Below are 27,640 nucleotides of genomic sequence, written 5' to 3' on the forward strand. Positions count from 1 at the left end.
AGTGTTTGATACCTGATAGGAGAGGAAAAAAACAACTCATGAATCTTAAAATTTGAAATGTAATTATGGTCTTGGAAAAAAAATGCATATTTTTATGTGAAAAATTAAAATATCTCCCATCCTTAAGATTTTTCTATTGTTTTCTCTTTTTAATGCTTTCTGGTTTTAAAGAGAGAGAGGAGAGAGGGGTATTTCATTTTCTAATTACTCCTCAACAGTTTTTCAATTTGTTAAGGGCAAACATATACAACTGGTCATGATCCTGGAGTGGATGCTTGTAAGATCTCTGTGTTCCTGGGAAGCAAAAAACAGACAACTTTGTAACAGACAATAGGTGTTGTTCTTGATCATTTATTTGATGATTTGAACCAAAATACTGGGCAATATGGTTATCAGAATATTCAAAGAAATGAGAAGAAAGAAGTAATGCTATTTGAGCTTCTACTATGTGCAAAACACTGCCAGGTAAACTGTGTGTTCTATTTCTTATTCTTGAAACAGTGCCGGAGGGAGGCACTGGTATGCCCATATTTACAAAGGAGGAAAATGAGCTTCAGAATTTAAGGTACTTCTTCCAGTTTCTACAGATAGTTACCAAAACGTGATCCAAAAACTTCCTGAATCAAAAGCTTAGATGTTTTTGTTTTTGTGTTTGTGTTTATGTAACGATTTTACATTTTTAGCAAGCCAAGCCAAAGGAAGTCTTAAACCAATTCCATTTACTGAATCTCTAATTTGGAGACGATTTCTAACCTGAAAAAGGAGATTTTTTTGTTTGTTTGGTTTTTTTGTTTGTTTTTATTCATGAGGGACACAGAGAGAGAGAGGCAGAGACATAGGCAGAGGGAGAGGCAGGCACCCCATGGGGAGCTCCACATGGGACTTTATCCCAGGACTCTGGGATCACGGCCTGAGTCAAAGGCAGACGCTCAACCACTGAGCCACCCAGGGGCCCCCAAAAAAGGAGATTTCTAAAATGCAACTGCAAATCAGTGTATTTGAAGGACAACCACAGTCTGATAAGGGTGGAGTGGGGCATGGCAGTGCTACCACCCTGTAAAGGTCATGTCAGCCCACTTCTTGCTGTGATTTTTTGTGCGCCGACCCAGTAGAATGGTGTGAACTACTGTGACACATGTCCCTCGATGGAACTTTACTGAGGGTTGGAAAGCAATGCAGTTAAATCAAGCGAAAGGCTTCAGGTCTGAGATAAGCTCCAAAATAACAAAGCAAAATCAGGGTGGTCGTCAGTGTTTCTCTGTACTTGGTGGAGACACAAGAATTTCTGTAGGATAGGGAAACTTGTCTGGCAGTTTAGTTTGTGTAACAACCTTGAAGTTTTTACTTACGTGGTAGGGTTGTTTGGGTTTGCATATTTTGCTTGTTTATTGTTTATTTACTGTATGTTTATTGGAGGTGACTTGAGGGGAAGCTGATGGAGATTGTATGGGGTAGTTAGAGCCCCAGAAAGAAACCGCTTGGCTCCTCCACTGATTAGATTCCGTACTTCAAATGTACTAAAACCATTTGCTATAACTCCAAAAGGGGGTTCACTCATTCAGGCCCCTGTGCCATGCAGTGCTAAACTGAATTTGGTACCTAATTAAGTTTCCTGGGGTGCAAAATGCTTATCCCATTTCTAAGTCTAAATAAATCAAAATGTTTTTTCAACTTTGGGGGTTTCAGAAAACCCACAACACATTTTTGCACAGATTTTCCTTCCAAACACTAGAATATTGCAAGGAAAATTCAATCCATATGTTTCAGATTTACTTAGAGTTGTATCAAAATCTTGTGTTGCAATTGACATTTGATGTTCATGAAGTTTTCTGAAAGCTTTTTATTTGCCTTTAACTCAAGAACAGAAAGTTGATTTGTCAAGCTTGTATGTACCAAAACCTCAAAATATTAAATTTGGGTGGAAGACAGCAAACTTTTAAAACTCAGCATTGGGCATAAAATTTAATATAGCTTTTGTCTTGCCATGGCTACAGCGTTGGGTACTTACAGATATGCCGATCCCTGGCCTTATGCAGTTTATAGATATACTTTCAATATTGACCCGGTGAAAGGAAAGTGGGACAAGGAAAAGAAACAAGGTCAAATATATTTTTTTATTCTGGTATTCCTTTCTGATTTAAATATTAACAGTATATTATCCGTAATGGAAGGCAAACGATATGTGCAGTCACATCCTCTACCTAATTTTCTTCCATCCTTCAAACAATCCCCCCTCAGTCTCTGACTGGCACTCGAGCTCTTCATCTCCTGCCAGTATGCAGGAGATGCTAGATTTTCTGGTCAATGGTGTCCCTCCCCATCACCAGACAGAGAACAATGGGAGGAGGACAGGCAAGAGTGAAAATAAATAATTTAAACTGCAGCATTAGTGTCTTAGGGAAGGTCGAATAAAAGAATCTGCATTGGTGGATGTTGGTGCTATTTTAAGGGCTCCTAAAATGATTGCTTCCCTTGATTCATGGCTAATAATGTGGTTCTGCCTCTGCTTCCAACATGACAATGGTGCCTTCCACCCAGAATACGTTTGGAAAGAGGCATCATGTTTCTAAGGAGCGAAGCACCTCAGGAAAAAAAAAAAAAAAATGTTTTCTGTTAGCAGAAAATAAATCACCTCTCCTGGCATTTGTTTATGGCAGTGTCTATAGAGAGTGGGCCATGCACTTTGTTCGTTGTGTGATCTGCATGGGCACCATCTTTCATAGTTTTTTCACTATTTTTACTTCCAGTGTGTCCTCTCCTAGAACAAAACTGATATGGAGAAAAGTAGTTTTTCAGCGTAGAAAAATAAAATGTGTGCAACCAGAAGAAAATAAAAAAATTCCAGAGACCTCTCTTCATTTACACTTGCCATATACATGTCCTTCTATTGTATTTTCTATACATAAACGTGCATGCATCGTATTTTTTACGGAAATAATTATTGTATAGCGCGTACTACATAATTCACTGACAGGACAGAGTAATAGAAGATTGTGCTCTATTTTAAATGTCTCTGTGATATTCCACTGTTGGTATGAATCATTTAATTGTGCAACTATTCAAACATAATCATCCAAATTTCATGATTCAAAATATTAGTTTTCAGGCTGTTCCAATATATTAGTTACTGGTCACATAAATAGCACGACAAATACCATCTTTGCTTAAAATCTTTGCCCATGTCAATAATTATTTCCTTAGGATAAATGTCCAGAACTGAAATGATTATTCAAAATGTTAAGGCTCATGAAGCATGTTTACAAAAGTAGCATGCGCTTTACATATTTTTTTTTCTTTCAAAATGACAGTGGATGTAGGGATCCATCTCCATGACTTCATCTGATCCTTGTCAGGACCAATCACCCACCTTTGCAAGATGGCCAGAGGTTGGGAAGGTAGCATGTGGTGGGTGGCCATGAACGTCTAAAGTGGCTAACATGGTGTTATCCCAACACTCATTTCTTCCTTCATCTTCCTGTATTATTACTTTCCTTTATCTTTCTCAAGACCATTATCATTCCTTCAAAGTATCGCCTGACCTTTAGGGTCTATTTTAAGCCTACACATGAGCCCCATGTTTTTTCCATGATTACAGACCATTTTGTAGTGAACCCTGATGGTATAAAATAATAGTTAATTGTAAGGAATGTTTTTAGTGTTCATAAAAATTCTTTTTAAAAAAAAAATTTTAAGATGTTATTTATTTGAGAGAGAGAGAGAGACAGAGAGACAGAGCACCAGGTGGGAAGGGGCAGAGGGAGAGGCAGAGGGAGAAGCAGACACCCCGCTCAGTGGGAAACCCAATGAGGGGCTCAATCCCTGGGCCCTGAATCATGACCTGAGTGTGACCTGAGCCAAAGTCAGACACTTAACCGATTGAGCCACCCAGGTGCCCCCATAAAAATTTTTGTAAGTCCAGCATTGACCAGCTTCCATGCGGGGCCATAATCCTCTGTGACATGACTGTGGAGTGAATAGGAAGGAAGTGATCAGGGAATGCAATCGCTCTATCCCTGCCTAGGAGAGAGGACAGGAGAGCTAAGTGGAAATATATATATACCCTTCAGAAAAAGACCCAGTGTTTACACAGTGTGACTTTAAGCAAATGGTTCAAGCTGTCTGAGCTTCAGCAGCCTCTGTCAGAAGCTAATAATACCATCGTCATGCCATCACGCGAGGAGTCAGTGGTGCTAGCAAAACACCTTGTGTGCAGTGAGTGCTTAATCAATAGTAGATCCTTTAGATATATTTAGACAGGGAAGGTGCAAGGTAGTCATCGAAGGCCATTTTAAATGCCTTTAGCCCATTTCAGCCAGAGGTCATATTGATCAAGAATTGTGTTCTGCTACAAGTAATAGAAAAAGAGTAACTTAAATAAATAAGGGACTTATTCTTTCCCACATAATCCCACACTCGGAGGTAGGCCTTGTTGGTGTTGATTAGTGGCTTAAGGATGTCAGAACCAAGCTGTTTGGGATTAATTTAGCCTTTTCCCTCAGCCATCAACATATGGCTGCTGCTGCTGCTGCTTTAATCCCATGTCCTCATTTCTGAAAAGAAGAAGAAAGAAGTGACCAGGAGGGAGGTGAAGCACCCACATGAGAAATCCAGAGCAGACTGTGAATATTTCATCGGCCATTGCCGCTCCTCACTGCCAGGGAGGCTGGGAGAGCTGGCATTTGCTTTCCTAAAGAAAACCGAAGTAATCCTCGGACTGCCAGAGATGTCTCTTCCCCTCCCACGGCCCTCTCCTTTTTTTCTTTTATTTCTTTTCCTTTTTCTTTTTTACCATTTCTCTCTCTCTTTTACTTGCTTCCTGTCTGAGCTAGAGTAGGCTCAGTTGCATGAGTTGAAGGGTATTGCAAATTCCACCCAATATTCCTCCCTCACCCACCAGTTTCTGTTAATGCTCTAAATTTTAACATCTGCAAATTAAACCATCACCCCTATATGTTCAAATGCATTTACCACTGGAAAGACACAATTAGCACAATGCTTCATTTCCGTTATTAATACCTGAGGTAGTCCATAAGTTCATTGATTAGACCCCTTTAAAGAGGAAACTAGTTGAAACTGGGTTTTTAGCTAGAAGGATAGAAAGCTTAATTCTAAGCAACAGGCACAAGCCAGGCAGACGTGGAACAGGTAAGAGAAAACGAAGAGCAGGAGGGAGACGTGAAGACCCAGAGGGAGAAGGCAAATGCCACCTTCTCCACAACTGGTCCTAGGGATAGATGGATGGCTCTTTTTTCGTCAGTCCTCAGCACTTGTGAATATGTGTGATCACACACACACACAGAAAAGAAAAGGAGCCCAAACTGCAGTCAGGTGCCCTCTCAGCTCCTGCTTCACGTTCATGTGGCTGCACTCAGACCCCTCTAGCCAGGGGGAGGGGAAGTGTGGGCTACTCAGGCTGTTACTTGGGTCAAAGTCCCCTGATTTGATGTGCAGGCATTAGGAAAGAGGCATTCATCTTAGCATTTTTTAAAAAAACACCAGAAACAGTGTAGCATTGTGACTCAGCCTCGGCTTTCTGTAATCAAGCTGCTTGGGTTCAAATCTATAGCAACTGTGGGAAAAGGGTATTTAACATCTTTGCACCTCAATTTCTTCATCGAAATGATCATAATAATGGTATATTTATCTTCTCAAGGTACTGTGAGGATTAAATGAGGTAATAGAATTGAAGTCCTGAGAACTATGTCTGGAATGCAGAAGTATTTGCTTTATTGAGTTGAAGGCATTCTTTTTTTTTTTAAATCTCTGCCCTTTCCCAGAGATACTAATAATCATCTCTATATCTAGATTCCTTTACAATTTCCAAAGTGTTGCCTTATGTGTTTATTCACTGCAGTGTAGCTAGGCTATTTCTATTATCCCCATTTTACAAGGAAATGAATGGAATCACAGAGATCTTGCTCATGCCCAAGCTCACAGAGAGTGACAAGGCAAAAATTTTAACCCAGAAATTTGAAGACAAGTTTAATGAACTTTCCATTATGCCACACTGATTTCTCTTTGGAAAAAAAGGGGGGCTGCAGTTGGAACAATGATAAAATGAACATGTCTCAAGTTTACTTCTGTTTGAATGTATTAATGGTTCCCCAAAGCTGAGTCTCCCTTTATGTGTAGCCCAGTGTACTTGCCAAGGAAGGTATAAGGAGTGTTTCGACTTCCTGATTTCTATATAACTTTTGTGGTATCCCAGAAGTGCCAAAATTTATTCCACTAATATTTAATGACCTAGTAATTATACTTCTAGGAGTACACCCAAGAAAAGAATCCTAAACAGAGAGAAGAGGGGAAAAAAGCTGTATAAAGGATGCCAATTTTAGAGTTATATAGAATAGATGGGCACTGAGGAGGGCACTTGATGGATGAGCACTGGGTGTTATACTATATGTGGCAAATCGAACTTCAATTTAAAAAAAAAGAATTCTAAGAAAAAAAAAATAGCCAAAAAGGCAAAAGCTAACCCTAAATATCCTTGGCATTGGATCAGATACATCAACTCAAGGAAATAATAATAATCCTGATAACTACCATATATTAAGCATCCAGTATGAGCAATGTACTCTACTAGCTCCTTTCAAGTAGCATCTTTTTTGATTTTCCTAAGAGTTGGGCATCATTGACACCCCATTGCACAGATAATACCACAAAGTTACAGTCATATGACAAGTGTGACAGCTGAAGCTAATGACTTAGCCTTCAGTTATTCTGCTTCTTTATTGCTAATGGAGCTCTGACTTTGTTTGAGAAGAAAGGCAAACAGCCCCAAGAGATGAATCTAGACTAGTCTAAACTGATTAGAGTAGTCCCACCCTCCTTTGCAAGTAGTAAGCCTAGGGATGGGCATCTGATATAATTCTGGTAATGAGATTTAAGAACAATCTTGCTGGGGATTTCTTGAAAATAGCTTCCTACTTCTTGCTTTATACATTTTTTATGTACGTAGATAATGCTAGAGCCTGAAACAGCCATTTGGGGATCATGAAGGGATTAGAGAAAAAAGAAGAGAATGACAAAGTAAACAAGAAAAATAATCTAGGTTCCTGCCAATCTCAGTGAGCTGCCAAACCATGCTGGTATTTCCTGCCTTTGAGAATTTTTTGTTGGTTTAGTTTTCTTTTGTTTTTATGGAAACAATACCCATCCTATGGATGGGTTTTATGGAAAACTACTGTTTTCCTATGATTTGACACTGAAAGAATTGTATAAGTTAAAATCAATAAACTTGTGAGTGACTTAGAATTTGTCCAACTTAACTGTGACTTAAACATGTATAAAAATCTCTATTAGAAAAGCTCAGGATGGCAGGCAGTCTGGGGTAAATATGACATTTCACAAAATCCTCAGAGACCCAAACTTTTAGCTTTGCTCCATCCCAGGAGTGTGCTTTTGCCACTGGGATCAAGATGGTTGCTTGAGCTCCGGCCTTCATACATGTGTTCCAGCCAGCAGAAAGGAGGAAGGGGCAAGGAAGAGCATGTTCCCTCATTTTTAAAATAAAGCTATGAAGTTTCATAAACCATTTCACTCATGTAATATTGGATAGAACTGCTCCCTGTAAGAAGGCAAGAGCGTGTCATCTTCATCCAGGGAGGTCATATACTCAGCTAAAAATCAGCAATTCAATCAGTAGGGATAAAGCGAAGAACATATAGAGGAAGACGCATATGGCTGATGAACCCACATCTGTCTGACTCCCAAACCATGCACATACTGCTATATCCTACTGTCTCTTGTAGCTAATTAGACTATATAATGATGGGAGAAGTCTGTTATTTTATATACTTTATTTTTAAAAGATTTTACCATTCAAATGTACTATAAAAAGGAAAATGCCTTTAATATGCTATGCAGGATAAAGTTTTATATAGACTATATATGGGTAAAATTATGCTTTCAAAATATTGGAGAGATTGTGTTTGAATTTAGGAACATGAATGAATCAGGGATTTGTTCCTACACTTCTCTATTTTTAAGGCTTCTTTAATAAGCAAGTAATAATTTTATAATAAAAAGATCTTACACGTACGTATATACACCATATTAAAATCATATGAACCGCCCAGAGAACATTTTTATATATAGCCACTAAGCAGAGTGTATAAGTGGTGAATTTTATGAAGAAGAAAAATGATAAATAGCATGTCATTTGATGCTTCATAATTTTTGGTTTGTAACTTTCTGGGTCACCGATTTCTCAAAGAGTTTTCATTCTTTCCGCACATTAGTTAGGTGATTGAGGAAGGTGTCAGGCTACCGAGACACAGGAAAAGATGATGTGAGGAATTAAATTCTTCTTTTCTTTTGGCTGAGTATACAAAATACACTGTGTGATTTAGTAGTCCTTCCCCTGTGTGTGTTCACCTCTGTCTGCCGTGTGCGGTGTTGAGAAGACATTGTCATCGGCATCTAAATGAGATACATCCTTTTTTAATATAGACTATGTGCTGATTTACTAAAATCAACGCTAAGAATTGGTGGAATGGTAAGGACTAAGAAACTTGGGAAAAGGTTAGAAAAAAATTGCTGGTTCATTGTGACTAAGAAGTATGCCGGAATAGGAGAAGAAAGGAATTTCATTGGAGGAGCACAATGAATATAACAGGCCAGCTCAAGAGATCGTCCTCTCCATTCAGTTAGTGCACACGCAAGGTTACATAAGTGGAAGGAAGGCACAAAAACTTAACATTGAAAATGATTAAACCAAGGAGGTAACATGTAATTATGATAAGATAGAATTTTACCTTGTAAATTGTAAGAATGATACAGCTAATTCGGGTGTGCTTTGTATCCATTTTCCAATCTGATAAACTGAGCATAGAAATCTCTTATCCAACGAGAAGTTGATGGCTCATTTCTAGTCATTTATTTACATTTGAAAGCTCAATAGAGATTTCATCTCTGAATATGTTCTGGGGAAGATGTCCTACTTTTCGACTTACCAACTATGTCATTCAAAAACTAAAAATTGTAATACAGTCAAAGTTTGGCTTCTCAATAGCAACAGAAAAAAAAAAAAACCCTAAAATATCTGGGAAAAAAATTAACCCAAAAAATGAGCAAACATTGTATAATGATACTTTAAAAGCTACAGAAGAACATAAATGACTTGAATAGATAGAGAAGCATACAATGCAATGTTCTTGGATAATAAGACACACATCATGAAGATGTCCATTATCTTAGGTTTACCTATAAATATGGATCCTATATAAAATATCAATCCACGAATCTTTGAAACAAGATAAGCAGATGCCAGAGTTCATATGGAAAAAATGCACAATCAAATAGAGTCATGAAAAGTCTCTTTTTTTATATTTACATATGTATGTAAGCAAGTTTTATACCCAACATGGAGCTTGAACTCACAAACTCATGACTCTACCAACTGAGACATCCAAGTACCCCACATGTAAAGCCTTATAAAGAAAAATCATGAGGGAGGACTACATCTTCCAGTTATTAAAATGTCTTCTAATGCTTTAAAAACTAAAACAGAGTGATATTGGCATGCACATGTGTACATACACAAATACATGAACATGGTTTAAAAAGTCCAGAAAGATAGAAAAGCATAGAAGAATTTAATATGTAAAAATGGCATATCAGACCAGTGGAGAAAAGAGTGATTAGTTAACAAAGGCTATTGAAAAAGCGGCATTGTCATATAAAAAATATAATTTGGGTACATAAATTATCCCCACCATATATCAAGGTTTAAGGGGCGCATGGGTCACTCAGTTGGTTAAGTGTCCAACTCTTGACTTCAGCTCAGGTCATGACCTCAGGGTCGTGAGATCCAGCCCCGTGTCAGGCTCCACACCCAGTTTAGGATTCTCTCTCTTCCTCGCTCTCTGCCGCTTCCCCCTACCCCTCGGTGTTCTCTCTATATACATTAAAAAAAATGGGTGGGGGGGGGGAAAGATTTAAAAATAGTCCCGTAATGCAAGATAAAGGAAATGTACAGAAACTTCACAGAAAAGTGAGCACTCTTAAATAAAAAGAAAGATGGTCAATATTACTCATAATCTGGGAAATAAAAATCACAGTCATCTTGAGTTTTTTTTTCTATTATAACATCTACAAAGATCCAAAATTTGGTAATACTGAAACTGAAATCACAGTTCTAGGAATTAATTTGAGAACGTATTTAAGACTATATATATACATGTGCAAAACCACACATGTAAAATGCCTTAATAGGAATTTCATGCCCTTGTAAAAGCAAAAAATAGGAAATAACCTAAATAGATCCACGTCAACAGGAGACAGTTCAGAAATATAATGGGACAACCATGCAATTTAATATTTATGCTGTGTTAAAAAGAATAAGGAAGCTCTTCGTATATAAATGTAAAACATTTGTCAATATGTATTAACAATAACAACAAAAGGTGAAAAAACGGTGTGTATAGCGTGTTACCATTTATGTTTTAAAAAATGAGGGGATGGGCTATATACGTTTGCATAAAATATTTTTGTGTAGATACACAACACAGATTTAAAACTGACAACATTGTTCATCTCCAGGGGAAAAAACTTCGTGGCTAGGATACAGGGGTGATAGACTCCTTACAACTTTTGTATCTTTTGAATTGGAATCTTTTGAGGGTATTAATATTCAAAAAATAAATGGAAATAGGATAACCTTAAACATCTTAGCTTGTGACTAACAGTTGTACCCCGTATCCCAGTGTGACTGGTTTCAAGCACATATTTTCTAATTAGCGGGAGAATGGCTCAGTGGTGTGTGGGAGGCAGCTCCCTTCAAATAGGTAAGCTTGAAATCTACATACCAGTTAGAAAGCAGGGTTTAAAAAGCACCCAGAAAGAACCTAATATTCCACTCACGGCAAAATGTCCAAATGGACATCCTAAGTATGCTTTCTGACATAATTTATAAAAGGTCTTCTCAACTCTGTGTCAATGGCATTGTGTTGGTAGCTTGCAATTGGTGCTGATGGAAGCATTTGCCCCAAGGAAGTCAGCAAACACTAAAAATCAAGGTATTAATAGCACCAGGGATGGGAAGAGCCAGGGGTTAGACACTTCCCAGCACAGCTTGGATTCAAATGCTCTAACTCTCGCCATGATTTTATTTGAGGCTTTCAAATTACTTGACATTTTTTCCTAATAATGAGGTTGATAGTTACTTGATAATGAAGCTGATAAGGTAAGACAAGCATGGAGTGCTAATAATTAAAGACATATCCTCACCTTGATGCACAACCAGTGGCACTCATTGAGAAGAAGGAGAGAGTGGAGATACCATTCGTTGTACTTTCCCAGTTAAAATGTACAGAGAATTTTCTATGGTTCATTTTTAAACAAGTCTATAAAAGCTAAAGAGAGAAAATTAAGCAGATTTGCAAGCTTATTTTGTTTCCTTGTATCATATAGTGCATCTCATTTAATATTTGCTTGTTTTATTAATAATTGAAAGCAACTTTGCAACACATAGGCATGCAGAATAACTTTTGACCCTGTGGGAATTAATGTCTAGTGACAGTGGTCCAGAAATGATACAAGTTATGATAATAAAAGCCCTGGTCAGCTATTTTGCACTTTATGTTTTGTAGATATTTTCCTTACAAGAATGCCCCTCTTCACATGGAATTTGTACAACAAATTTATCTAGATGTAACAGCTTGATTAGTAGCAAACTACTGGTAAATAGATATATGGCCCTAAAATAAAATTAACCTTTTTAAAATAAATGTGATGAAAGAGAAAGCAAAATGTCATATGCATCTTCAAAGGCAAATCACTTTAAATGTGTAAAAAAAAAAAAAAAAAGAAATGTAATGTTTAACATCATTCTGTGTTAAACTTTTATAAGCCCCAATTAGAACTCCCTTCTACTGAGGTTTTTCTCTGAAGTGAATATATGTTCAAGAGGGAGAAGATTTTGTTTTGGGGGGTGTTTATGTTTTTCCTGCTTCAAAAAGAGCTCCTGCTGATGGAAATATGCCTGCCTTGCCATTACCTGCATCAACACTGCCCAAAGGGAAGTCTATTTCAAATGTACAAACTCCCCATATTTGGGAAATAAAAACTAAATCACACTTTTTTCCCTATATGTTTGTTATTAAAATTCTGGAATAAGTTTGCCTGAAGGCAAAGCTAATACAAATCCACCTATTTATGCGGCTTAATGCGCAATTTTACCTTTATTTGAAAGAGTTGTATTGACTGTTTTTGAGACACCTTTGACTGCGACATTTCTCTGGCTATCGGGTTAAAGGATATGTTTTGAGGGTATGAAAAATCAAAAGCCAATGATCTCTCAATCACTTCTAGCTGCAAACGTTGCCAAAGCAAAACCAAAAATCCATATATAAAAAATCAAAATGTTTTTATTCAAGAAATTCAAATTGAGCATTTAACCTGTCAGCTACTGTTAGCATCACCAAAAACTATGCTAACGGGGATCTGCCCTTTAGGAACATTCAAAGACAAAGGAGATCATTTATCAGTAGGACCCTGAGTCATAAGGCCTCCCTAAACCTCACCTTCCTCATCTCAAAGTGGTGCTAGTGGGATACGATAGGCAATGTGCGTTTTGTATCAAGACTAGTGACGCAGTGAGCACCACAGCCTTAGAAAGGGGACAACTGAGATTCACTAGCGTAGAAACAGAACCTTGTTGTATTGGCCGCCCAAGCCCTGGGCACAGTGCCTGGCATGTAGTGAGCACTCAAACCACTGTCTCAGGATCCGAGCCATCAGCCCTCATTATTGGTTGATGTAGAAAGAAAATCTATGGATAAAATAGAATTTTTACCCCATCTTGAAGGATGGGCAAGATCTGTATTGATGAAGAGACTAGGATTGGATGTTATAAATGGAGAAAATAGAAGCAGCTTTGGAGAAAAAGTGAGGAAAGCATGTTATGAGGACAATGAGTAAGATTTCCAGACTAGGGGCACCTGGGTGGCTCAGTGCTTGAGCATCTGCCTTTGGCTCAAGTCATGATCCCAGGGTCCTGGGATTGGGCTCCCTGCAGGGAGCGCTTCTCCCTCTGCCTGTGTCTCTGCCTCTCTCTGTGTGTGTCTCTCATGAATAAATAAAATCTTTAAAAAAAAAAATCTCTAGACTAAAAGTACATAGAGCTAAATGTAAACGTTGCTAGGAAAGGTGAAAAGAGATTTATGAAGAACGTTAAAAACCAAGTGGAGGAGTGTGGGCTTTACAGGGTAAGTTAATGAGCAGTGGGGGAAAGACAGGATGAAAAATGCTGTTTTAGGGAGTTAACCTGGCAGCTGTGGGGGCCCAGGCTGGGGTGGGGTACGGAATCCAGGAAGGAAGTTGGAGCCGCCGGCCCACAAGGGGAGGTGGGAGCTGCAAAACAGCTGGTGTGGAGGTGAAGGGCAGTGGGAAAGACAAGGGAGGAAGAGATTTGGGAGAGATGCTAAAGTAAGAATCCAGAACATTTAGTGACTTGTAACATGAAGCATAAGGATGAGGGGCCAGGAAGACAGGATGAAGTTGGTGCTAATAATGGACCATAGCAAGAATAGTCAGCACGTTCCAGACGGGCCCGGTGGTGCTCTTCTGAGGAGGGAGAACTGCATTATTTGTTACGATGAACCATCCAACATATATTGGGCACAACGGAATATTTATTGGAAGCTTACTCAGTGTCCAGCCTGCAGGAGGTGCTATGGGAAATATAAAGGAAGTAAAAGGCCATGACATGGATGTCCTCAAGGCACTGATAAAGATGAATATTAAAAGCAGTGTGCATTGAGCACATAGTATGGACTTGCTACATTAGACTGTCTTATTTAATCCTCACGACAACTTTATGTCCTACGTTTTATCTTTAAAATGCTTAAACAGGGGACACCTGGCACGCTCAGTTGGTAGAGCGTAAGACTCTTGATCTCAGGGTTGTGAGTTTGAGCCCCATGTTGGGTATAGAGATTACCTAAGGAGAAAAAAAAAAATATATATATATATATATAAACTTAGAGTGGTCTTAGAGTGGTAGGTTAACTTGCCCAATGTAACAAAGCCAGAAGATAATAAGAATCAGGAATAAAATCCCATCAGTGTGATCCCAAAGCTCTCAATCCTACCATGTATAGATGTGGCTAATAGATGACAAAAGACTGGCTGTGATTGAGGAACACCTGAATCACGAATTTTGTTTCGGGGCAGGAAGGAGAGAGACAGGGTTTGCAAGAGAAGTTGCATACGCAACTAAACTACACAGAAGGGAATAAGAATGGGAAGACTGGCCTGACTATTGTGTGAGGGTGAGTAATGAAGGGGAGACAGCGGAAGGTGTGAATTGGGGCCACCCGATGGCTGCAGAGTTGTTCTCAACAGAGCTGTGGCTCAGTACACACTGGAATCAGTCAACTAATAAATGCTCAATGATCACCAGTCATCTTTCCAGTAGAGGCAGGCCCAGGAGTTCAGGGTGAACGGCCTTCCTCTCCCATTTCCTGGGCTTCAGCTTTTCCTTCCCATGAGTGTGGCCCAGGATGCAGTCCATCCAGGCACGCACCTTATTTCGATCAGTTCAAGCTTCTCCTTTCTCTGGATGGCACCAACTCAAGAACACCCTGTGATCTTCTTCATCACACAGCCTCATTGCATTCAGTCTGGTTACACTGGGACAAAACCTCTAGAGGCTCTGCATGACCAGGGGAGAGTGTATTTTCAGTCTCCGGAATGGATCAGAGAGGAAAAGGAACAGAGTGTAGAAGCCTAAGTACCTACCGCTCTATCTGATGCTTACCTGGTATGCAATAAATATTTGCTGAAATAAGAAGGACACTGAAAGAAGTCTGATCATCAGAGCTTGGAGAGATATGGACTTGTGCTGCAGAAAAGGAGAATTATCATTAAATCGGAAGACATTTCACAGGGAAAAATCAACACAATAGGCGAGATACGTGGAGAAGGAGAGAAAAACTCATGGGTGGCACTAAGGTTTTAAACCTGTGTATTTGAGAGGAGGTGATGTAACCAACAGAAATCTCAAGAATTAGAAGTTTCTTTAGGGTAAGTTTATCTCTGGGGTTCTGTGTTGTAATCTAGAACCAACAGCATGCTTAATACGTAGTGGACAGGCAATAAATCGTTCGGGTGTTGAATACATAATACATGGTACTGGTTTTAAGAAAAAAACCATTCTCGTACCCTGATGCTGTGAGTCTCACTTCAGAGCAACGACATTTACTGCCAGGAATCCATGTCTCAGTGGACCACTGTTATGGAAGGGACTTTGTTATATATATATCTTCTTATAAGTTAAAGCAGAAAAAAGAAAATAATAATGATGATTATTAATGATCATTAATGATACTAATGATTATTATCATTATTATTATTTGAGGACCACCGCCCTAAGGCCCAGCACAAATGCCTAATGGTATTGTTGATTTAAGGTTAGAATGAGAATCCTAACTAGAATGAAGGGCCTGGGTTAGGTGTTGGGTGAATTCCTGAAACCAACTAACTCCATGATGGATTTATCAGGAAGGTCAAGGCCCCTTCACTTGCATGAGCCCCTATATCTAATTTTTCGTTGTTGCTTAAATTTTTATAGGCTTCAGATCCCACAACACCTGGACCCATTTTTAAACCACAGCCACATATTGGGTTTGGCTGGCGTAAGAAACTATTTGAACATCTCTGTAGCCATTTCATCATCCCAGATAATGGAAGGTAACGCTCTCGAGTTGAGTTAGAACTGAGTTTGAATTCCAGTTATGCCGTTTATGAGCTTCATGGCTTCTGTCCACTATTTCTGATTTCCTCATCTGCAAATGGGAATACTAACAACTACCCTTCAGGATTATTACAAAGCTTAAATGTGCATAAGAGCGCAATAAATTGCAGCTCTATTATTATTACTAATTAGTCCAGTGATTCTTATCCTCATTTTTCCCATTTCCCATTTAAAATTTTATACATAATTGACATTTTGTTATAAATCCTTCGAAGCCCATTAAATAAGATTACCATAACTTTTCCTTTACATTTCAAGTGCTGCTAGGAGAATTTCTGGATATGTTGATTTGCACGAGTTGTGTACCAAATTCAGAATGCGCATTTCCTTCTCTTAAATTTTTGCAATCTCCACATCCATTGAGTTTAAGACTAAGCTTAAGCACTAGACTTTTATGAATCATACTTTGGCCTGCAGATTTTACCCTCTCACCAAGTTATTCCAAGGAATTTTTCAGACTGAACAAAAACTAAATTCACAAAATAACTTAGTGGTCATTCTTACCTCCTGGAAACCCCCCAAAAAAGGCAAGTGAAATCAATGAATAAAAGAGTATAATTTGTACCACAATAATGACCAACTGAAGAATGGTCAGAATTATTTGCATAATTATGTTTTAAAGAAATGTGGACGACTCATATGCTTTTTTAATAGATTTATTTATTTGAAAGAGAGAGAGAAAGAAGGAGCATGAGCACGCATGAGGGGGAGAGGTGCAGAGAGAGAGAGAATCTTCAAACAGACACCCCGCCTAGCACGGAGCCTGGCATGGGGCTCGATCTCAGGACCCATGACATCGTGACCTGAGCTTAAACCCAGAGTCGGATGCTTAACCGACTGAGCCACCCAAGTGCCCCATCACACGCTTTTTTTTTTTTTTTGATGAAAGGTACTCCCACATACTTTTGCCCTTAAATATGTTCCCCTGAATTTGTTTCCCAACAAATATCTAGTCATTATATCATTCCAACATAGGAAGAAATGGATTGGACAAAATTTCCCAATTTTTTAAAAGTCTGAGTTGTCCTTTTTTCCAGTAGTTGCATGTACTTTAATCTAAATTTAAAAAATATAGGGATCCCTGGGTGGCGCAGCGGTTTGGCGCCTGCCTTTGGCCCAGGGCGTGATCCTGGAGACCCGGGATCGAATCCCACATCAGGCTCCCAGTGCATGGAGCCTGCTTCTCCCTCTGCCTGTGTCTCTGCCTCTCTCTCTCTCTCTGTGACTATCATAAATAAAAAAAAATTAAAAAAAAATTTTAAAAATATATATACAAAATACCAAAAGCCACTCTGAATTCCACAATGCCTTCAGATGAATTTTATCTGAGTAATCTTAATAGCAGCTACACACATTGGAAGCATAGCAATACTAATGTGTGTAACCCATATAACATGTTCTATTACCAAAATTGGTGTACTTTCTTACAGAAATAACTCCAAATCCGATCCCTCCTCCCACCTGACTTCCTCCTCGACATCTAAAGAAGATCAATTGGGAATCATTGTTTTAGGCACTTCAGAGTCAGGAAGCAGAATGTCTTTATTCAGTCTGTAGGTCTTGACTCCTTCCTAGTGTAAGAGGTCGACTCATGAATTTCAAAAAGAAGAGGAACACATGGGACACGTTCATATGGTGGGCTTTTCAGGCAAAGCCTCACCATGAAAATTTGAGAAAAATCTCCTTTTACAGACTTTGGTAAACCCAAAGTTCTAATTCCGGTCCCATCATGCATTAAACTGTGGGGGTCACGTAAGCACAGAGGGCTTCGTTTACCTTATCTGCTGATGAGAACTGTGTTAGGGGCTATTAGGTTTTTTTTTGGGGGGGGGCTATTAGGTTTTATCTGCAGATCTTCACCAGCACCATAGCACATTCACGTATATGACCTCATTGATCCACATGACAACTTTGAGCTCAAACAAGACAAATAATACAATTCCCATTTTTCAGAGAAGAGAAATGAGGTTGGGGGCACCTGGGTGGCTCAGTTGGTCAAGCCTCTGCCTTCGGGTCAGGTCATGATCCCAGGGTCCTGGGATGGAGCCCCGTGTCAGGCTCCCTGCTCAGTGGGGAGTCTCCTTCTCCCTTTCCCTCTGCCCTTCTTCCCTCTCCTGCTTGTGCTCGATCTTTCGATAAAAAATAAATTTAAATAAATAAATAAATAAATAAATACTCTTTAAACGCTTAGAGCTTAAATAGCTTGTTCAAGTTAGACTGAATTAGTGTTTGAGGCAGATACCTAGCAAGGTTTTCTGATTCTCAAACTCATGAGTTTCTGGCTACACCCCACTGACCTTACTTCTATAAATCTAGGATTCTAACAGTCATGTCCTATCTTAGGGGTACTTCACATAGTTTATGCCTGAGAATATTCAATGTCTGGTAAGAACAGAAAAAGGCTGCCAGTCTTTAAAGCTTTTTCAAAGGTTAGAGGATCAAATGCAAGTTATTCTTAAAGATTCTTCATTATTTCAGATATTGGGTGAAAGCTGTGATTTTTTTCTTAAAATTTTAATAACAAGAGCATACATTTGAGAAGCTTTCTCTCTCTTTCTCCGTTTTCTCTCTTAACCCACAATCAGGGCTTGCTGGTTCTAAGCTTTTGGGCATCTCTGGATGAATTTTAGTGATTCGAAATCGCCGTTACCGAGCTGCTGCTTAGTACTTGCGTTCAGGTCTGCTCTAAGTGTATCCAGTGTAGAAAGAGCTTTTCTTTTTTTTTTTTTTTTTTCTGAGGACTGGGACTCTTAGCTTCGACAATTGTTGAAGGGTTTTGTTTTCCCAGAGCTGTCAAGTTTCTTTGAAAGAAGTGAAAAGAAGCAACAAAGGAAGATGTGAGAGTGATTTTAAAACATTTAAAAAATCACTTTGGTTTTCCAATCTTTTTCAAATTAAAGATCTGTTATTAACCATTCCTTGGCTAAATGCCTCTACCTTTGGCATGTTGCTCTGTAATGATACACCCTTCTTCAGTGCACATGTGTGTGAGTGTAAGAGTGCACGGGTCCCATCCTGTCCTGTCCTTTCATTTCCTTTTTTTTTTTTTTTCCTTTCAGCCTTGTCTCCGAATGCTAAAGTTTTATCAGAGACCAAAAACTTATCTTTTCAAAGAACTGAACTTGTCGTAAAAAAAATGGCCTGATCTAGACATAAAGTTGGAGATGCTGTGCAAATATACATAACATTGGAAGAAGAAGAAAAAGTAGAAACAGACCGCAGACCGAAAATGGGACAGCAGGCCATGTTTAAGTGATTTACTCCGGGTTATGTGTTTTTAAAAGCAACATATAAATGCATAGCAGGGTTTTGGCAGCTGAAATTGTGCTGTGTTTACTTTAAGGCACTCCACGATGATAAACAGTTATTTAGTGCAAGTAGTATGCCGCTGGTGCAAAGCACACTGAATTAGATACAGTTCCTGCAACGTAGGTTGGAAATCTAAGGACAAATTGGAGAGGCAGGGTGTAAAACACCCAGAAAAAGCCTAACATTCTACACATATAACAACATCATCAGCCGCATTCTAAGTGTACTTTCAGAGATAATTTGTTAAATTCCTTAACTGTACATACAGACATTGTAAATAGAGTCATAACTTGCACAGATTTGACGTGTGCGCAGATGTAAGCCCAGGGGTCTCCGATGTGCAATCTAAGGGTGGTACGTTCGGCTGCTAACTACGGGCATCCTCCTGATAGTTGCTGTCGTCACTGCTCATCTACCTTACGTTTTTAATTCCTTCCAAACTCTTTCTTTTGCAGTACGAGTCTGCGTGAACATGCAAACACTTGTCGTTTCCGCATAATATACGTCAAGCAGATATTTGAGTGAAATTTCCCCTAAGTAATGTTTCAGTTGTGTAGTTCATCTCTGGGGCTGCTGTTTGCTCACTTTATGAAAATGTTTTACTTTGGTTTTAATTGGGGAAGTGGGAAATTGAAAGGGCTGTTGAGAAAAACAAGCCAAATCCTTCATGTGAACAATTGTTTCACATTGATGTCTTGAAACAAGAAAGATTTCTGCTATTTATTTACTAGAGATGAGTACAGATAATTTCATTGTGCATCGATTTTCTCCACGGAGGGAGGAAGTGTGGTCAGCTAAAACAAAGCACTGAAATGGGGAATCAGCAACCACGACTCCTCATCTCTATCTTCGGAATTTGCTTTCTTCGAAACTCACTTGATGATCAAGATTCCAGTTTTGTTTTTTTTTTCCTTTCTTTCTTGGTTTCCTTTGGCTGTTGTGTGTGTGCATTTTTGGGGGGTTGCTTTTTAAATTTTTTTAAAAGATTGTATTTATTTTATTCATGAGAGACACAGAGAAGCAGAGACACAGGCAGAGGGAGAAGCAGGCTCCATGCAGGGGGCTGGAGGCGGGACTCGATCCTGGAACTCAGGGATCATGCCCTGAGCCAAAGGCTGAAGCCCAACCATCGAGCCACCCAAGTGTCCTTTTTTTTTTTTTTTTTTTTAATGGACAAGATCAAACTTAAAAATAGAATTCTTTGGGTTCTTTTGTTGGGATATTTTAATTGGTCTCTTCTATATTCAGTATAATGATAAACGGGGAGCCAGTACAACTATACATCATTCAGGAATATAATCATTAAACATTCTTGGGGCCAAACATTTAGTGAGTGCCCACTGAATGCAAGTCACTGAGCTAGGCACTGCAAAAACATATTTGGTCCTTAAATCACAACATAATTATGAAACTGGCATTATGTGAAAAGATAAAGCTTCCCAGTAGGCCCAATACTATGAGGATTAAGGATGATTATCTAAAAAAAAAATCACCGTTCACTTTAAATACAAAATATTTGTAAAAAAAATACTTGGTAAATACATAAAAAATTTTCCAAGTCCCTTAACCTCCTTTTAGTCTGTTTTCAAATTACTGTTTTTAAATTTGTAAAAAATAAAAAATAAAAAATAAAAAAAATTGTGAGATTTATCTATTGTATACATTTGGAAACTCGGCATGGTATTGTATATATCTGGGGATTCTGGATGCTTATTTACGTATTTACATATGTACAAAATAGAATAAAAGCATCATGCTTATGCCAAAACACACATGTCTGCACCTTTCCAAATTATGAATTATAACTCATAGGAACACTGTCCCTAATTAAAATTATTTTATCCTTATAAGAATGAACCTGTTATTTTACCTATTCTCAAAATTTTTATGCCAGTTCTGTGTTCTTGGTTACACTGAAAGAAAAAGATAAATTCATTAATTAAACATCTTTTTCAAGTTGTTCATATTATACTTATGCTGGCTTTTAAATTTACCATCGAAAATGTTTCTAGGATTGGATACTTGACAGGAAATTCTGTGACTTGTGCTACATTTCACTTCTATTTTGCTCTTCCTGTCTATATTAGATAAAAATCTACTTAAGCTGTTACAACAACCAAAAGACCAAAACACAGAAGCTCAAACAATAAAAAAGTTTGTTCTCTCTCATAGAACGGTTTAGATGGGCAGCAGATAGCAGCTGTGCGGCCTCAGTGACACAGGCTCTCTCTAATTGCTCTGTCATCCCCAACCGTGACTTCTGTCTCCTGACCCAATGGTTGCTCCAGCTCCAGCTATCATGTTTGCCTTCAGCCAGCAGGAAAAGAGAAAAGGGCAGAGGAATGCATGCTTTCTTTGGAGGGCATAATCTGAAGTGTTCACACATAACTTCTGAGATGATTCATAGCAGATGTTCAGGCACAACCACCCTACATGACATTATGAAGTAGTGAGATGCCTGCACCTAACGCAGAATCTCTGTGTTGTACAATAACCACAAATGCAGCCTCACGCCAGGATGTTGAGTTGTGTTGAGGCAGCACTACAGTGAGTGGTTTCCTGAAATGGTGTACCATTCTTAGTAAAGTTTGGAGTAAGATAACACAAAAGCCTCCCTCAATTTACAGCGTCTTTGCATTTCTGAAAAAAATCATGATGTCATGAGGGATGTAGGCCAGTTCTTATCGTGTGTGACTTTTCTCTATATTGCAGGTCATTTGCCATCCCTGGTCCTGACCACAGAATTCCCTCCTCTATTTATTGTAACAACCAAAAAAGCTCCACGAACTTCCAAAATGTCTCCAAGGGACAGCCCAACTCATAAACACAGCTCTAAAACTACAAGCTCTGTGGGCACCTGGTCTAACTTCCAACATATCACAGATAACAATTTTACCAAATATTTTGCAATGGTCTAGTGAAGGATCATCAGATTTCTAACCATTATTATCATTGCCCCCCTCACCCAATGCTGCACAATCAAGACTCTTTTTTTAGGACAGCATGTCACTTATGGGTACCAAATCATGTAATTGTGAAATCTCTTATATAAAGGAACCCTAAACTGGACAGATGTTTATTTCTTTCTCATGTAAAAATGTTCCCAGGCATTCCAGGACTGATAAGGTGGACTGATAATTTAGGGATCCAGGATTGCTCTGCCATTCTCAACTTACGTGATTTTCATTTCATGGATCCAACATGGCTGCTCTAGCTCTAGCCATTACGTCTGTATTCCAACAGTGAAAAGGGAGAAGATAAAGGAAAAAGGCATAATCCTTCCCTTCAGAGGCAAATCCCCAAAGCCACACAGAGTTTTGCTTTTTCCAAAATTTAGTATCTTTATTTTTGAGATTCTAAACTTGTGGATTGTTGATGACTTTAAGCACCCAGCAGACATTCCTCTACCAGACAGGTGGCATGGTGAAATGACCTCCAAAGTAGACGATTCTAATTCTGGCTGCGCTGCTAATCAGCTTTAGAGACCCCAGGCAGATCATTTCATTTGTGTGATTCTGTTTCTCTATCTGCAAAGTGAGAAAAGGGGAGTTGAGTAGGTTATTTCAAATTTCCAAAATCTAGAGTATACTATAATGCTTAGGACATCTTATGACTAAGACACAGTTTTAAAACTTTTTTTTTTCCCTAAAAATTTTCCAGCCCATTCATTGTAGGTTATTATTTTTGTATTTTTCAAAAGTCATGCCAGTTTTACTAAGTAAGTTAGGAAACTCGAAGTTTTGGGTTTTTTTAATGGCTGCTGCCCAAGTCCGTTTTGTTTGGTCAGGGTTGGAGCAGGTGCTAAATATACTTTAATGTCATCATGGCTTTGTACCATATTGTTGCCATTTACCTCCAATAGGAGGCTGTTTTTGTTTTTTAAAACCTGTTCCCAAACTCAATGACTTCTCTCCTCAACTATGATCCTAGTTTAGAGTGGCCACTGTCCCTTTTCTGTATTACTGCATTAATCTCCTGTTCAATTTCCTGCTCTTACTCTTGGATCTTCTTAATTCACACAGCACAAAGTGAGCAAACAATCTTTTTTTTTTTTTTTACCTCCTTTATCTATTTTCCCCACCTCTCACCTTGCCTCTGACAGCTATGAATCCATTCTAACTATCTATTGGCTTGTTTTGTTGTTGTTTTATTGAAGTATCCCTGGCACACAGTGTTACATTAGTTTCGTGTGTACAACACAGTGATTCCACAAGCTCATACTTTATGCTGTGCTCACCACACTGTAGCTACCATCTGTCGCCATACATGCTATTATCATATTATTGACTGTGTTCCCCGTGCTGTAATTTTCATCTCAGTAACTTATTCATTTTGTAACCAGAAGCCTGTATCTCCCACTTCCTGTCAATGCCCATTTTGCCCATTCCCCCACAGGTATTCTTTTTTTTAGAATCTACATATAAGAGAGAGCATATACAGCATTTGTCTTTCTCTGACTTACTTCACTTAGCATAATACCCTTGTGGCCCATCCACATTGTCACAAATGGCAAGATTGCATTCTTTTTTATGGCTGAGTAATATTCCATCGCGTGTGTATATCATATCTTCTTTATCCATTCATCCACCAGTAGACATTTAGGTGGTTTCTATATCTTGACTATTGTATAAATAATGCTCCAAAGAACATGGGGGTGCACGTATCTTTTGGCATTAGTGTTTTCATTTTCTTTGGATAAATACCCAGAAGTGGAATTGCTAGATTATTTATGATAGCCCAATTTTTAATTTTTTTGAGGAAACTCCATACTGTTTTCTCTAGTGGCTGCACCAATTTACATTCCCACCAATAGTGCAAGAGGGTTCCCTTTTCTCCACATCCTCATCAACACTCATATTTCTCATCTTTTTTTGATAATAACCATTCTAACAGGTATGAGGTGATATATCACTGTGGGTTTTTTTTTAAAGATTTTATTTATTTTATTTATTTATTCAGAGAGAGGGGAAGAGGCGGAGACGCAGGCAGAGGGAGAAGCAGGCTCCATGCAGGGAGCCCGACGCGGGACTCAATCCCAGGTCTCCAGGATGAGGCCCTGGGCTGCAGGCAGCGCTAAACTGCTGAGCCACCCAGGCCACCCATCACTGTGGTTTTGATTTGCATTTCCCTGATGATTAATGATATTAAATATATTTTCATGTACCTGTTAGCCATCTGTAAGTCTTGTCTGGGAAAACATCTATTCAGATCTGTCCATTTGTAAATCGGATTGCATGGTTTTTTAATTTTTTTTGCTTTTGAGTTTATTAGTTCTTTATATATTTCAGGTGTTAACCTTTATTAGATTCATGTTTAGCAAAGATTTTCTCCCATTCAATAGGCTGGTTTTTCATTGTGTGGATAGTTTCCTTATCTGTGCAGAAGCTTGTCAGTTGAAGGCAGTCCCACTTATTTATTTCTGCTTTCGTTGTTTTTGCTTTTGGTATCAAATTCAAAAATCATTGCAGAGACCTATGTCAAGGAGCTTATCACTTATGTTTTCTTCTAAGAGTTTCATGGTTTCAGAACTTACACTCAAGTCCTTAATCTGTACTGAGAGTCCATTTTTCTTTAGGGTATAAGATAAGGCCTAGTCTCATTCTTTTGCATGTTGCTGTCCAGTTTTCTCAGCACCATTTATTGAAGAGACTATACTTCCCCTATTGTGTATTCTATCTCCCTTGTTGTAAATTCATTGACCATATATGTGTGGGCTTATTTCTGGGAGTAACCAGAATTTAATGAAAAATATTTACTCTGTCTTTGTCATATTTCCTTTAAACAAGTATGTATTGAACACTTATGATATGCCAGACTCATGCCTGAATTACACACTGGAGATATAATGGTGAGCAAGATTGGCATAATCTCTTCCCTTATACAGATAAATAGACAGAAAATAATAGTAAGTGCAATGAAAGAAAGGTTTAAATGTTTAAACAAGAGACTAACAGAGGTGACCAGCTTTACCTAGGACAATCACAAAAGACCAAACAGAGACCTTTCGATGGGAATGAGCTGGGTATGCATATTGTGGGGATAAGGAGAGCATTCCAGGCAGAGAGAACGACCTGTGCTAAGGTCATAAGACCCGGGAGGAGCCAGCAGGGCTGTGGAAAGAAAGACCAGCGAGCTGGAGACTAACTAGGGAGAAGGAGAGGGAAAAGGACCCCGAAATGGAAAAATAAGTAGGGACCAGGTCATTACTGATAGGCCCCAGTAAGAAATGTGGATATATTCCAGTTTACTTTCAAGGAAAAGTTAAGGCATTGAAGGGGTTCAAACAGGGAATTATGTGAATCATCACTTTTCAGTCCTGAGAACTTATAATTTATTAGGGGGGAAATTAACATATAAAAAACTATAATAGTAATAATACCATAGAGCTTCCCCTTGATACTTTGTTTTAAAGATTTTATTTATTTATTCATGAAAGACACACAGAGAGAGGCAGAGTCATAGGCAGAGGCAGAAGCAGGCTCCCTGCAGGGAACCCACTGTGGGACTCGATCCCAGGACCCCGGGATCACGACCTGAGCCAAAGGCAGACGTTCAACCACTGAGTCACCCAGGGGCCCTCCCCCTGATACTTTATAAAAGGTTCTTTCTTTTTTTTTTTTCTTCAAGATTTTATTTATTTATTCATGAGAGACAGAGAGACAGAGGCAGAGACACAGGCAGAGGGAGAAGCAGGCTCCCTGCAAGGAGCCTGATGCAGGACTCGACCCCAGGACCCTGGGATCAAGCCCTGAGCCAAAGGCAGACATTCAACCACTGAGCCACCCAGGTGCCCTAAAAGGTTATTTCTTAAGGTTAGAGGGGAAAATATGTAGAAATCTGAAGACAACGTTTTTGTGTTAAACCATTGCTATTGCTTATAATATATAGCCTGACTTCCCTGTGCCAGTAACCAGAATGTGAGCAATGTCCAAGTAGGCTATTTTGCTCCATAACATCTCTTCCCTCATTTAGGCCAAGTCTTGGACATGGAGTAGGCCCCAGCTTCCAGCGGGTGGTGGAAAGATTAAAAGAACATTCAATTTAGACTTCACCGGTATATTCCAAGCTCTCACTCACACCTGCCTACACAGATCCTGAATTCTGGCTTCTTCGCAAGATCCACTTTTTGCAAACACTTCTGCCTAAATAGGAGACTGATGGCTAACTTAAGCTATTTGCTTTCTAGAAATTATTTTTTTTTAAAAACTCATTAAATTGAAATAAGCAAAGAGGATCAAATGTAGCAAATGATCTCATTTAAAATCGTCGGTGAGCCAGATGAGGAACATCTTTCAAAGCAATATCTTGAAATACGCTGTGTAACTTGCCTCAGACTCAAAGGGCCTAGATGGAAAAGGACTACACCTTTGCTGCTTCAATTGATCTGCGAGGCCGATTTTCCAAAACTTCCCAACATTGGAGAAGTTCTCATGATAGCCTCACGCCAACGGCCTGGGAAACTACCAGACTTTTGCATTCCTCACGGTAATCCTAGTTCTTGCGGATGGCCCTCTGAGTCTGTCAGGAATAACTGGAATAAGAGACATAAAAAGAAGCCAGAGGTCTCACGCTTGTGACCATTACCATTCCCAGAGTGCCTTTTGCAGGAGTAGGGAATGGTAATTCTGATATCCTGGAAACATTTGAAACTGAGTAATAACACTTTGCCTACTTAAATGCCCCCTGTAGTTTCAATTAGCCGGGCATGCTTCGGAACATTCTTTTGCTGTTAGGCGAGGCATGGTTACAGCCAGCATGTGTTGCTTCAGCAGTGAATAAGGAGGTGTTCTCATCTAGAACCAACTTTTCAAACCTGAGCAAGGGCAAGGATATAATTTAAACATTTAGGTCCTAATTTGCAAGACATTTTCAGAATAGTAGGGTCAATAACACTTGTAAAACATTTCCACTCCTGGAAGAGGTATAAAATCCAAGAATATAGTGGCCCTATTATTTTGATTATCAATTCAATAAGTGGAATCACGGCATTATTGCTATTGAATGCCTACTTAATAACCACATGGTAATACTCCAAAGCTCAAAAAGAAATATGAAAGATATTCATATCAACGGATTATTTGGATGTTATCGTAGGTATTTCTCAGAAAATAATACCAGTTATAGAAATCCTATTTTTCTCACTCAACATCTCTGTCACAGAAAACTGGTGTCCTTGGAGATCTTGGTAAATGTCTATCACAACCGTTTACGTTACCTAACAAGTTTGAGATATGTAGTGGGTTAAATCAAGTTAAAAAAAAAAATTTGATTTTGTTTCACTATGCCTGAATAATGTGCTAATGCTTATTTTGACCTCCAAGAAAGGCGATATACTAGGTAGGACTATCTTTCCATAATTCATGTGACTATAGAACCCTGGAACATATATGTTACCATATATGGTATGTATTTGTGCTGGTTATCCTCTCTGCTTAGAAGGGTCTCTCCTTAAAAAAAAAAAAAAAAAAAAAAAAAGGGTCTCTCCTTGAGGACCCCTGGGTTTACTCTCTCACTTCCTTCCAGTCATTTGCTGAAATGCTACCCTCTCTGTGGGACCAATTCTCACTCATCTAT

The 27,640-nt window shown here is 38.8% G+C and overlaps 1 protein-coding gene and 1 long non-coding RNA gene across 33 annotated transcripts in view; one reads left to right on the plus strand and one right to left on the minus strand.

Moving 5' to 3' along the window:
• ADGRL2 (adhesion G protein-coupled receptor L2) overlaps positions 1-27,640 on the plus strand; it is a 619,232-nt gene that overhangs the window by 182,716 nt on the left and 408,876 nt on the right. The window lies entirely within an intron of this gene.
• LOC144318328 (uncharacterized) overlaps positions 22,424-27,640 on the minus strand; it is a 44,204-nt gene continuing 38,987 nt past the window's right edge. For both annotated transcript variants that reach the window (XR_013384179.1, XR_013384180.1), the window contains exon 5: positions 22,424-22,593. This is a non-coding gene — a long non-coding RNA (uncharacterized LOC144318328). The remainder of the gene's footprint in view (positions 22,594-27,640) is intronic.

Source organism: Canis aureus, chromosome 8 (assembly GCF_053574225.1).
Source record: "Canis aureus isolate CA01 chromosome 8, VMU_Caureus_v.1.0, whole genome shotgun sequence".
NCBI classification, from domain to species: Eukaryota; Metazoa; Chordata; class Mammalia; order Carnivora; family Canidae; genus Canis; species Canis aureus.